The sequence below is a fragment of the Saccopteryx bilineata genome, chromosome 9 (assembly GCF_036850765.1).
Source record: "Saccopteryx bilineata isolate mSacBil1 chromosome 9, mSacBil1_pri_phased_curated, whole genome shotgun sequence".
NCBI lineage: Eukaryota > Metazoa > Chordata > Mammalia > Chiroptera > Emballonuridae > Saccopteryx > Saccopteryx bilineata.
The window spans coordinates 96,731,474-96,745,172 of record NC_089498.1 but is presented as its reverse complement, the minus strand read 5'-3'; the positions used below and the strand labels follow the sequence as shown (position 1 = coordinate 96,745,172).

At 39.8% G+C, this 13,699-nt stretch overlaps 1 long non-coding RNA gene across 1 annotated transcript in view; it reads right to left on the bottom strand.

Annotated features, from left to right (window-relative positions):
• The window catches only part of LOC136312526 (uncharacterized), a 63,147-nt gene extending 49,839 nt beyond the window's left edge, over positions 1 to 13,308 (bottom strand). Inside the window, exons 1-2 of the long non-coding RNA XR_010727007.1 lie at positions 12,792 to 13,308; positions 1,634 to 1,677 (exon numbers count right to left, since the gene is read on the bottom strand). This is a non-coding gene — a long non-coding RNA (uncharacterized lncRNA). The remainder of the gene's footprint in view (positions 1 to 1,633; positions 1,678 to 12,791) is intronic.
• Between the last annotated feature and the right edge of the window lie 391 nt (positions 13,309 to 13,699).

Genomic DNA, 13,699 nt, shown 5'->3' with positions numbered 1-13,699 from the left:
AACTGGGAAAAGATTTACTAGCCTTGAATTTTCTGGAAGTGCTATTTATGATATTAAGACAACAGGAAACCTTTCCCAGTTTTTGTTTTGTATATCCTCTCACACATCCCTGACATTTAAAATAACCTATTTTAACAGTCCCTATAATACTAGAAGGATATGTATTATGGGAACGTGCACATAACAAAAAGCAAACAGAACTTGTCTGCACTGATTAACCATCCCTTTCTACAAGCTAAAGTGATAAATAACGTTCAGAGACAGGGAAGGCATCTACCACCTCACAGCTTTTTACAGACCAACAGTCCTGTTTAAAACCATGACTGATAAAATGACAGGCCTGCAAGTATTTGCAGAACACTGCTGGAAAGAATTATCAACGTCCATCAGAAAAATCCTTCAAATGAGAGAAGAGAGATAAGTGTACATAACTCCTCACCTCTAACTTAATGTAGCAAAAGTGCTCTAGTTTAAATGACATGTATGGTCTATTCTTGAAAACCATCTGCTTCTGCATAGGATCCACAAATGGAAACCCTAATTCAATGAGCATCCAACAGCAGTCAAGTTATTTGCAATCTGTTCACACCACTATTGCAAAAACTTTAAAAAATATAAAAATACAATCCTCCTTAGAACTTCAAGGACATCTGAAAGCACCCTTTTGGACCACCTTGTCATTTGTCAACTTCTGAAAGAGAATACCTACTTCCTCCTTTTAAGGGTTCAGGTAAATAATACAGTTTTCCTCTTAATCAGGAAATATTCAAAAAACAGCCACACTACACTACTCTACAGAGAGAACACACTCTTAGGCTCCCTGTAACTATGATCTAAAACTCCCTCTTCATAGAGACATGTCTGAAGGGCATGCAGTCTCTTCTTTCATCGACTAGATCAGAAGTTTTCAAATACGTTTTAAAGCTACAAAACTCGTGAACAAAATCTTACAGTTGTTTCAATTTATAAGATACAGCAGTGATTTTCAAGCGTTGTGCTCCCAGAATTTTTAAAATATGCAAACCTGACTATTTAGTCAAGGGCACTGACTTCTTTTCCCTTAGATGGTCAAATAAAAAAATTTACACTAGCCAACACAACACTAGCTCTCCGGTGTTAGTGCCCTGTGTTGAACCATAAATATATGTCATAACCGGGTTGCATCTTATTGGCCACACTGCATAATAAGGTTGCATCTAACTGGTTAATTTTCTGCACCAGAAATCCTTACAGGCATCTGATTTTTTTAAAACCTCACTGACTTAAGTTGCTAGTTTGAATATAAATGAATTCAGGTCTCTCGAGCTACTTGAAGTATACTGCAAACTTCTGTTAAATAAAAATAATTTTATAATATGTACCACAGAAGCAACAAGTTTCTGTGCTGTTGACAAACTAAGGGGTGGGGGTGTTCAGGAGCCACACTGAGGTTTACGTGCCTTAGCTGTGTTAAACTTTAGGGAAAACCAATCACTGGTCTCAACACACTGTCCTCTGGGGCTAGATTTCAATGGCTGAGTACAGGCCAGGCAGGATGGCTATTTTAAATGATGGACGATACACAGACAGCACTAAGTTCAAAGAGCTTCACAGTATTCATACTAAGCCCAGTTAATATTTCTTCATCTCATACCTTAAGCTGTGGTTCTTCTTCATCCAGAAGAGAAATAATTCCAGCTATAAGACAAAAGGTAGATCATGATTATGAAATATTGATATATGCTGAGAGAAACTGACTTATTCAAAAACACGATAGTTGGAAATAATTATTCTTTGGAGGGGTGACTTCATTAAAGGAAAGATTATTTTTCTTTATAACTGTAAAGGTTAATATTTCAAAGTTTAAGAATTAACTTATCAAACCCTGTATATAGAACATTTTTTGCCTAATTCAATGGTTTTCAAAATGTGACCACTGGACCAATAAAATTAGCATTACTTGGGAATTGGTTAAAAATGCAACATTTTGGCCCCACCCCAGATCTATTGAATCAAATTGTGGGGGTGGGGTCCAACAATGGGGCAACAAAGTCTTCCTTGTGATACTGATGCTCACTATACTTTGAAAATCAAAGGCCTAATTTACTGATCAAAACAAAAAACTTTCCCACACAATTTAGAATAAAACTATTCACAAAACATACCAACAGTTATACAGTTATATACAAAGAAAGGGGTATTAGTCATTAACTTATTAGTAAAATATTTTAACTATTTCAAGGTGCCTATATTAAGGAATCACCTTCATTTTACAAATAACCTAGGCTTTGCTAGATAAGCAATCTTATTTATTTTGACTTGAACTACCTAAGGAGCCACTGAGCCACTTCACCCACAGGTGCTGTAAAGTACCAAAAGCTACAAAATTAATATTAATATTTTGGGAGGCTTGAAGAACATTTTATTAATTTGGGTTAAGGTGTGCAGAGAAATTGTGAGAGTAGTCTCTGTACTGTGTGACTGGCATGACCAGGATGGCGCTTGGCATTGTATTGTAAATACAAAGGGGAGGAAAACATGGATTCCCAGACATTCCACCACGCCTGTGGGGAAAGGGGTGAATGGCTAGCCAGATACAGAGAGAGTTATAAAAGCCAAAATAAACCTTTTCTTATAGCAATAAAGCATTTGCGGGCATTTGTTACATAGGGAAAGACTACCTCTCCTATGTAAATGCGTGTGGTTAACACGTGTGACTCTACAAAGAGATGGCAGATAAACACTAGATAATATAGGAATGTCTTTTAATATGTAAAAGATATCTTTTTACCATTGTGTTGACTTGTAAATTTTGTTTTCTCCAAAATGATGTATGTCTTGCAAATTGAACATGGTCCTATCACAGTGGTTCTCAACCTTTCTAATGCCGTGACCCCGCAATACACTTTCTAATGTTGCGGTGACCCTAAACCAAAAAATAATTTTGGTGGCTACTTCATAATTGTAATTTTGCTACAGTTATGATTCGGAATGTAAATACCTGATATGCATTATGTATTTTCCGATAGCTTTAGGCGACCCTGCTGGGGTCGCGACCCACAGGTTGAGAACCTCTGTCCTATCATGTTAAAGGACATATGACTATAACCAATAGTGGTAAGGGGCTCCTAATTACAATTTTTGCTTCTGTACTTCCCACTTACAAAACTATAAATCTAAGTAGAACAAAGGGCCGGGGTGCGCTCTCCCTCAGACCTCTGGTGGAGTGCGCTTGGCCAAGCTAGACAATAAAGCTTTGATGTGCAATCGATGGACTTTGTTTGTGTCTTCAATGTTTCAGGTCCCGATTAGGCTTAACACTACCTAAGCACAGTGTTCCCCATATGACCTGGAGGTTTTAGCACTAACACTGAAAAGTAAAGGAAAACAACAGTTTCCTCTCCAAAAGAATGCTCCTTGAAATAGTCATAGGTCAAAAGACACTATTAGAAAATATGGGAACTGTCTTTGGACCATAAAGAAAACCAAATTGTCTCTTTGATACCATGTAGGTCTTTTTATTTTTTTAGTTAGGGAGAATAGTGAGGCTGATTCCTGCAAGCTCCAGGACTGGGACCCACCCGGCAACCGCCATCTGGGGCTGATGCTGGAGAACCAAGCTGTTTTTTAGCATCTGAGGCTGATGCACTCCAATAGAGCTATCCTCAGTGCCTCAGGCCAAGCTCAAACCAATCAAGCCACTGGCTGTGGGAGGGGAAGGAGAGAGGAGAAACAGATGGTCACTTCTGTGTACCCTGACCAACAATCGAACCCAGCACATGCATATGTCAGGCTGACGCTCTATCCACTGAACCAACGGCCAGACCCACCATGTAGGACTTAAAATCAATCTTTAGTTGAAATTGTGATTTAATTAAAAAGTGTCAAGGCAACTAAGAAAATACAGCCATTTCTAACTGATCAGTGTAGGCTGGCTAAACAGCTCCAGCAGTCTTAGTCTTACATGAAAGGATATATAATTTAGCAAATAAATAATACTATGGTTCTAGCTAGGGGACACTACTATTTTAAAAGCATAAAAGCAGATAAAAAGAGCTTCGTGGTACTCTAGGTTGGTATCGCAAGTCCAGAACAGAGACTGAACCAACAGTATGAAAAAAGACTCTTTAAAGAGTGAAACCAATAGGGGGTGGTGGGGAGGGGTTGCAAAGTTGTGATGCAGAATAGCTGATAAACGAGGATGCTTTAAATGTGGCACAGACCGGACATAGCAGGACACTTTATCAAAATATGGAAAAGGCTACCCCATTCCCTATCATCAACAAATAATGTGTTTTGAATTGATTTTACCAAAAGAAGTGATAAATTTTCCTATACTCTCCTGTTTGGTTTTACTTTTAATTAATTTGTTACAAAGTTGTCCTGGCTTAGAAACAAAACCACTGTTCATGGAACAACTAAATCAAATACTGTACAGTCCATTCACACACACTTCACATCTTAAAAACAACACAGCACTCTGCTTTAGATGGTGGTAGGGGGAACAGGGAAGGTTAAGCACACTAAAAAAAATCTAAACTGTTGCATCAATATATAACAATATTTGGATATTATTTATAAATATAGAGGTATGTTCCAGAAGAAACAGCTTCAAAGTTGAAAATGGTTGCCTCTGGGGATAAGGAAGGGGAGACTATTGTTTTAAAACTTTTTATCATACTTTCTCTTTATGTGCCTATATTGTTAAAACAAAAACAAACCAACAAAATTCCACTCTGTCACACATCTCCCTCCAGCAAACATCTATCTGGATCTCTCCACTCCCTTTCTTTGTCAAGCCTCTTGAAAAACTTAACATATGTATATGTTGACCTCTTATTCACTGCTGTGTTTTCAGTGCCTAGTGGGTAAATGAAAGAATTAACAGACTAACCCACATCAGAACCATGTCGCTGGCCTGGTTAGCACCTGGGACAGATTCTAAACCAGGGGTCTCAAACTCAACTCAGCATGTGGGCCACAGAGCAAGATCACAGCCATTTGGCGGGCCGCACTAGGTCTACAAAAGGCAACTATTACGCAACACTTTTCTCACTGCAGTTGAAAACAAAAAAAAATCAGTACAACAAGCACAATCGTACATGCAGTTTACTCAGTGTCACAAAACAACCAGAAACTGCAGTTCGCATCACAACTGCTGGTAACTAAGCTAATATCTAGCTAGGATGCTAGAGAAATGAATAATACAAGTAGGCCCGCCCCTAGGCTTACTTAATTTTATCCAAAATATTTTGAACTTCGTGGATTAGTCTGCGGGCCGCACAAAATTGTTCGGCGGGCCGCGAGTTTGAGACCCCTGTTCTAAACCAATGTGAGCCAAGGAACAGGAAACAAGGTGACAAAGCTTTGAGGCAGAGGGTGATACATAATCCAGTAAATGTAATAAATGGTAGAAACAAATCCAGTGTTTCCCAACTTTTGTGCCATGCCCCACCTTAACTGCCGGGGTCCAGCCCCGGGGGGGATCCAGGGGTCCCACAGGAGGAGACAGCGTCGGCGAAATCGAGTGAGAGAGCCGAATTCTTTTCTTTCTCTTTATTCTCTAGTTAGCATTTACTGCCAGGCATCTCTACCAAATGCTAGTACAGCTCCTTTTTTATACACACACACCAAGTTACAATTACATGGTATTAATCATTGCTTCTGTTTCACTATGTTTACATGTTTTCAGATAACAGTTAATTTATATCTATAAACTACAAATCAGGTGGCAAATCATTCAAAGTACAATTAAAAAATAACTTGAATAGCGATAACATCGGTGAAAGCTTTTAAAGGATTAGTACTAACTAATAACTCAACTTTACTGTTGTTGTGAGTCAAGGGGCAGAGAGAGATTAACAGACAAAATCATTAAGGACTAGCAAAGGACCACCGCTTGCTCAGGCAAATGACCTTGAGTTTATGCAGTGTCCTGACTTTCCTCACAAGATAACAAAAGGCTTGCCCATTAAGAAATTGACATATTATTAAGAGTAACTTTTACTTAAAGATATATAGAATGCACTCGCAAGATAGCTTAGTAGCAACATAATTTCAGAAGACATTAATTGCTATTGCTTCTATGGAAGCCCCCTCATACCTCTCATTAACTGAAGAAAGAATTTTTGGGAAAATATATAAATTTCATGAGAGTGTCTCACTGAGAAAGCCCAGTAACTGCCTTCAGTCATAAAACAATTCTCTTAGCAAAACATTCTTTTCTTGCTGACTGCATTCCCATCCCAAGCCATGCAACGGGCCATTCCATAACACCTTACCTAAGATTCTATTGTCTAGTTAAACTTTATTTATTTACTATATTCACACACTAGTAAATTCTAACTATATTCTTCTTAGAGTGTTCCACTATTTGCAGATCAAATAAGCAAAAAGAAAGGAAAGTTTCTCTACTCTATCACATGAAAAGGCTAGGGAGGAAAAATGATGAATTAAGTGAAGGCCAAAAGGTGCTCTGTGCACAGCCACTGCCTTCTACCCATTCACAAGTCACAATCTATTCTTTCTAACATGATTAAGAAGAAATTCTCCTACAAACTTAACCCTTTACGAGGGATATCATAGCCAGCCTCTTATGTTTATGAGCCCAGTTCAAGGGGCTTACAGGCTTTTCTGTGGAACTTACACCTTCTGTCTCATTTCCAAAGAAATTACTACAAATCTACAGGGAAAGCACGGTACTATTATCCCTGTGCCACAAATAATAGCACATACCCAGAAAAGGGGGGATATAAGGCCAGATTAATTAAAAAAGTCAAAGGGGAAGTATCGTTGTGCCTATTCTTTTTGCGGTGACATTGTCACCCCGCAGCCATTGGTCTTCACTGCAGTGACTTTGTCACCCCGCAGCCATTGGTCTTCTCTGCTGTGACTTTGTCAATCAGCAGTTTTTGATCTTCTTCTGCTGTGACCTTGTCAGCCAGCAGTTGTGGGTCTTCTCCTGCTGTGACCTTGTCAGCCAGCAGTTGTGGGTCTTCTCCTGCTGTGACCTTGTCAGCCAGCAGTTGTGGGTCTTCTCCTGCTGTGACATTGTCAGCCAGCAGTCGTTGATTGGCTCCCGACACTTAACCTTTCTAAAATTTTTATGTCCCCCCCCATGTAACATACATAATTTTTAACATTAAAAAATTGATTTGTTCACTTAATAAACATAAATGATAAGTTCTAGGAAGAAATCACTATGAAATTGTTAACAAAACACAGTAAAATTTCAAAACATATAATGAAAAACAGAAATTTAAATTCCAAATAATTTTAATACAGATTTTTCTATATTATTTTAATTTAGTGTGATCCTTGTGCTTGATGCTTGCTGCACAGAGATTTTATATTAGGTTCCAATTTGGTTAGCTTTAGTCTCAAGTCTCCACATTGTGTTATATCCAGCTGATTTCTTTTTTTTAACCAGTAAATCATCTACAGCACTAAATCCACATTCAGCTAAAAATGAAGATGGAAATGGTAGCAATAGTTTTCTTGCACATTTGGTTGAATTTGGGTATTTGATTTCTGTTTCCTCACAAAGCCATGTCATTGCTCCTTTGATATTAAATAAAGCTTTAACTGATTCATCATTTTGCAATTCTGTGAGTTCTTCTTGATTCTGCATATTTGATATATCAGACAAATCCACTAACACTGGCTGCATCATCCATGTTAGGAAATCAATTTGTTTTAAATCAGAAAATCTTTCTTTTAAATCAGCGGGTAGAATATTCAAATGATTGACAATAACAAGTAAAGCGGTATCAGTTACTTCACATTTTTGGAGCCAATGAAACTGTTTAAAGTTTTTGTTGTTAATATGTTTCTGACATAACTCAATATTGGTAATGAAACCAAATATCTTTGCTTTTGCATCGACAAGAGTTTTATTTGTTCCTTGAAGTTGCTTATTTAATATATTTAGTTTTTCAAAGATATCGGCTAAATAACTCACAAATGCTTTACCATCTATTGACTTCATTTCAGGTTTGTCGCTTAAAAAATCACTAAGAGTATCAAACAGTTCCACAAATCTTTTCAGTTTCCTTTAGATAGCCATCTTACTTCAGTATGAAGTAAAAGTCTCACATGGTCTTCATTTTGTTCTTCACAAAATAGCTTGAAAAGACGCTCACATTTGGCACTAGCTTTAATAGCATTAACACACTTTATTACTGTATGTAATACTTCATTCAGAACAGGCGAGATGTTTTTAGCTACTAAGTTTTCCCTATGAATAACACAATGCACAAGAATCATTTCTGGATTCGCATCTTTCATCAATTTTAAGCAGCTATTTTTCTTGCCCATCATATTGGGAGCACCATCTGCAGCACAAGATGTTATATTTTTCATTGGTATATCATTGACATCTAAGTAGTTTTTTAGCTTATTATATATATCTTTGGAGGTAGTGGTGCTTTCTAATCTTTTACAGAACATTTCTTCAGCAAAATGTCCTTTATCAATATATCTTATGTAAGTTATCAATACTGCCTCACTGTCTCTCAAAGTTGATTCATCCATTTGCAAGGAGAATTTTCTTGTTTTCAGCTTTTCAATAAGTTGTTTTTCAATATCCTCACTCATTTCATCTATTCTTCTGCTAACAGAATTGTTACTGAGTGGCATAGCTTTTACATCTTTGTCATCTTTTTCAAGAACTGTTTTAAGAAATGCTGATATTGACGATTTTATTAATTTCTCTCCTATAGTGATTTTCTCCAGTTTTAGCGATGAATAAAGAAATTTGATAACTAGCCTCAAAGAACACAATTATTAGTTGAAGTATGCGCAGTAAATAGAGACTTTAATGTTCTTTTTTCAAAATTTTTCTTTAAAGTTTTAAAGTAACTCAAATTTGAATTAATATGAGCACTATGTTTCACCTTCAAATGCACCTCAAGACGACCTCGTTTCATTGATTTGTTGGTCAAGCATTGCTGACCTAAAAGACAAAAAGGAATCCGCTCATCGTGAACAGGGGGTATGAACCCAAATTTTAAATATTCCTCCGAATATTGACAAGTTTTTTTCTTGCTTGCACCACTCATTTTACTATGGGCTATAAGAAATAAAAATAAGATCAATTAAAAACTAATATTAAAATGTGTTAAAATATATTCAATGTGACAGAGTAAACGTATACTAAAAATTCATATTTATTTAAATGTATATAACACATTTACTACACTACCACCGCAAATCAAAAGGTATCTATATTTTTTCCACTTGACAAAATTTTCTGGAAAGTTATGCTTCTAAAATTAAAATTGTCGTGCATGCACTATTATAGCCCCAATAATATTTATAAAATATTAGTGCTTTCTAGCCCTGATGCAAGAAGTACTTAATAGTTTAATATTGATAAAGATAAAATCAAATACTTACCAATTATATCTATACAATATATATGTATATTTATTAAATCAACAAGCTTTTACAACAGTTTTGACTGACACTTATTTCAAATTAACACCAACTGAATGATGTGAAACACTACAGAAGTTGCAATGGGCCAATTAGGTGAGAATAACTGCGTTGTTTAGCGAGTTTTTAAAACGTCCAGGATTCCCCGCGGCAGATGGCATGCTCAGCGGTGAACCCAGGACGAAGTTTACTTGACGACGCCAATCACCCAGTTGATATTTTGGTCTCGTCAAACGAAATTATACTTAATAATTATTTACCGCAATTATTTAAGAATTGCATTTTTTGTTAAATTTGGCACCGATATCTAGCATTGCATTTAAATGGCCCGGGGCGAAAGAGTTAAAGTTGTGTCGAGTCCATTTTCAAATTGCCCCCCTTAACTATCGAATTGCCCCCCTGTGGGGTGTGGGCCCCACATTGGGAAACACCGCCTTATACTATCATCAGCACCTCAGAATGGGACCTAAAAATCATTGCTCCTGCCATACTCCATAGGTTTAAATTCTCTGTATTATTCTCCCACCTCAACACAATTTTTTTCAGCCTAAACAGAAATTTCCTGGGTACTGATTTTTTTATTCAACATGTAGTTTTGAACCTCTGCCATCTGACAGGCAAAGTTTCAAGAACTATGAAAACAAGTCTCCCCCTCAAAATTCTACCAGAGAGAAAGACAGTAATCAGACAAGTAAACAAAGTAATTACAGGGCTGTGAAGAAGGGAGGGGACAGCTAAAGGGGAGAGAGGCAGCATGTTGTAAAAAAATGATCAAGAAAGACTAACATTGGAGCTGAAGCTAATGACTGAGAAACATGAGGAAGAGGCATCTAGAAAGATGGAGCAGAATGTGCAGGATCCCTTAGGTAGGAGACAAAGTGACACAGTCCAGTAAGACACAGAAAGAAGGCCAGTATGATTAGAGTGGTAAGTGAGGAAGAGAGTACAGTAAGTTCCCGAGTTACATCCACTTTAGGTACAACTTGTACTGACGACTGGGGCGCCCTATGGGGCTATTGGCAATTAACTGCAGTTGGACACCACTGGAAATGATCTCATAGAGGTACTAGACTCCCATGGCAAAGAACTAACCAGTGAAGACCTTATGGAACTAGAGCAGCAGATGGTAGCTTTTAGAGAAGAAAACAGAGATGTAGAAACTCCAGAACCAAAAAGGTTTCTACAAAAGAGGTAGCTGATGCTTTTTTGTCTCATTGAAGCAGGAATGGCAAAGTTAGAGGAACAAGATCCTGACCCAGAGAGGTTCACCGAAGTGTACTGTACAATTACCGAAGGCCTGAGATGCTACAGGGCTGTTTACAATGAGAAAAAGAAAAGCTCTGTGCAAACCTCCTTTGAGGCAAACAAGAAACTGACTCCAGCAGCAGAGCCAAACCCAGACCTTCTAACACCAGTCCCATCCTCTCCAACAAGTCCATCATCTTCTGCATCACCCGTGATTGTTTGAGGTTGTATTTGAAAATGTTTAAATATTTATATGCACAGAAAGGTAAAAAAAATACTATTATTAAGAAAAACAGCTAAGTTGCATTTAACAGGGAAATGTACCTGTTCTAATTTACACACAAATTCAACTTAAGAACAAATCTACAGAACCAATCTCCTTCATAACCCAGGACTGCCTGGAGTACAGAACAAGCCAGAAATCACATCATGAGGTCTTTAGTGAAAAGTCTGGATTTTACTCCAAAGCACACAATGGCGAGAATTGGAGAATTTTAAGCAAAGAAAAGTCTACTATGAGAACGGACTGCATGAAAACCTCCAGGCTGTTATGGTAACCTAGGCAAGGGAAGCAGTGGTAATAAACAAGTTTGAAGTCGAAGGCGGCCTTCCTTTACAGGTAGTGTAACAGTGGATTCCGTCTGTGTAACAGTGGATTCTGTCTGATCTTTTTCGTCTGATTTTTGCTTAACTCATCTTGGCTTGTAAAACAATAACTGGCCCACCCGGCCCCCAGATGTTTGCCCAGGCTCCTTGAAGAAGCCGCAGGCATCCGGTGTTTGATTAGGGGCTTATCGGAAAGGCAAGGCTGCAAGCATCTGAGGCAATCAATTGTTGCACTCGCCGGGTAAAATAAATATAAAACTTGCCTGCTGAAGTGGCTCGGGGCTCTTGGCCATTTCCTTGCCTTGGGCCCGCTCACGAGTGTAATAAACTTTTTTTTTTTGTTTTACCCTGAGTCTAAAATTCTGTTTGTGCGTCCTCGGTCAACAGTAGCAAGACACTCAGTGCTTATTTTATTTTTAGAGAGCTGACTGGTACAGCTCTTCTTTTAATAAACTTATCTCTTGGAGACAAACATCTAATTCCAAGTACAGGCGACAGCTCCTCAAACCTCTGAAAAAAGACTTATGCCTCCCAACATCTCCACCCATTCCTCTAAGCAATCTTCATAAAAATATGGTCGTGAGCTCCTTCCCAGGACAAGTTGCTGTCTTCCATGCCCCACTGTTGACAACAAAACGCTCGTGGGCCAAGAGGAGAGGAAAATGGGATGAGAAAAGCAGAAGGGGGGGGGGGTCTAGAAAAAAAAGCACGGAGGCGGTGGACAGCTCTAAGCACATCAATCCCTGGGGAGTGCATCTCAATGTCACCACAACTTTCTGTCTCCAGTTCATCCCGCTTCAAGGGTCTTTGCATAAATGTTCGGATGCGATGGTGAGAGGAGTGTGCACACCCATGCATGCTTTCTGCCGTTCAGAGACCTGATCAGCACCCAGCCTCAGAAGACATCACACCAAGCCGGCTTCTTGTTTTAGAGCCACCCTGAGTTCTGTCACCCCGAAACACAAACATTCCCTGAGCGATAACCCTGAACCCCTTTGGCCGGAGCTGACCAGCCTCCAATCGTAGCGCAGGTTTCTCTCTGAGGAGAACAGGAGGAGTAAGAACCCAGGCCATGTGCGCGGAACTGAAACAGCACTGTCGTGTCCTGCCAGTGCACCGGGGGGCAGGGTCATCGCATTCCTATTCCGGGCAGGCGGAGACAGGACTGGCTGCCCACAGCCCCGGTGGTCCCCATCAGGATGGCTGAAATGAAGAGATTCTAACCTCGGGTTCAGAGAAGGGCCTAGAAAGCTCCCCACACACACCCCGCCTTGCGAGCATGGGAGTGTAGCGAGAAGGATGCTGAACTGGGCGACCTGGCATGGTTCCCCCGAGACGGAGGGCGACCCGGTGGCCCGCAGAGAGGCCCGGCCAGACTGACAGCCCCTGGCCCGGCAGTGGGCCCGGGCAGTGAGCGGCTAATTAGGCCGGCGCTCCGGCGGGAGGTGCCCAGTCACCGGCTCTGACTCAGCTAAAAGCCGGCGCCGCGGTTCTTCTCTTCTGGCGACCGCCGTGGCAGTACTCACAGGCTGATGTGATCATGGCTGCGCCCTGCACTTGTCCGCCCGCTCGCTAGCCGGCTCCAAAGGTATCCCCATTGGTTCTCCCATGCCTCCTCACTGCTCAGTCAGTCGCCTTCTGGGGTCCAGCGACTCACATCTCGTCCAGGACCCCATCCGCCCAGGGCTGTCCACCACCCCGCCTGCCGCCCGGCATGAGTTTTCCCCCAGCCTACGTCTTCCGAGCTGCCATCGCCACCCCAGCTAGTGCAGAAAATGCACAGAGAACTTTCTTTTATTCTCCAACCCTTCTCGAGGTCAGAGCTCCCACAAGGTTATGACAATCTTCCGCACCTGCGTTCAGGATTCAGCATGGCCACCACGAGAAAGAGAATCCCTACAGTCACTGGCCATTGCTGAGAAAGGGTGTTGAGGGGAAGTGCGAATGGTGCATGCATTGGCCACCTGCTGCGTGGGAGGTCTCGCTGAAGCGCCCACCCAGCCAAGCCTTTGTGCTAAGGATGTGTAGCAAAGAGTGTTTCCTTTAAACAGTGATAATAAAAAAATTGAAGAGCAGAGGCAGTTTTCAAAAGAAATCGTCACAGAAATGCTTTACTATAATGATTCCATCATCACTTTATTATGATGTTGAACAATGGGAGTTTTTATATATGTTTGGAATAGTTAATACTGTACATTTATATGGTTTGAAAAGTGTTAAGTATAAAAATATATACAGTTAAAAATGTTCCAAAAAGGAAAATAAACTTCATCTAGTTTTGCTTTCCATCTGCCCAGTTCCTCTGTCCCCCCATAGTAGCAGGTTTTTGACTTTTAATATATCTTCAGAAATTTGAATCAGCAGTTCTGATCACCTTGTGCAGTCTTATACAAGCTTCAATAGCTAATTAAATTTAATAGTGCTAAGAAAGTAT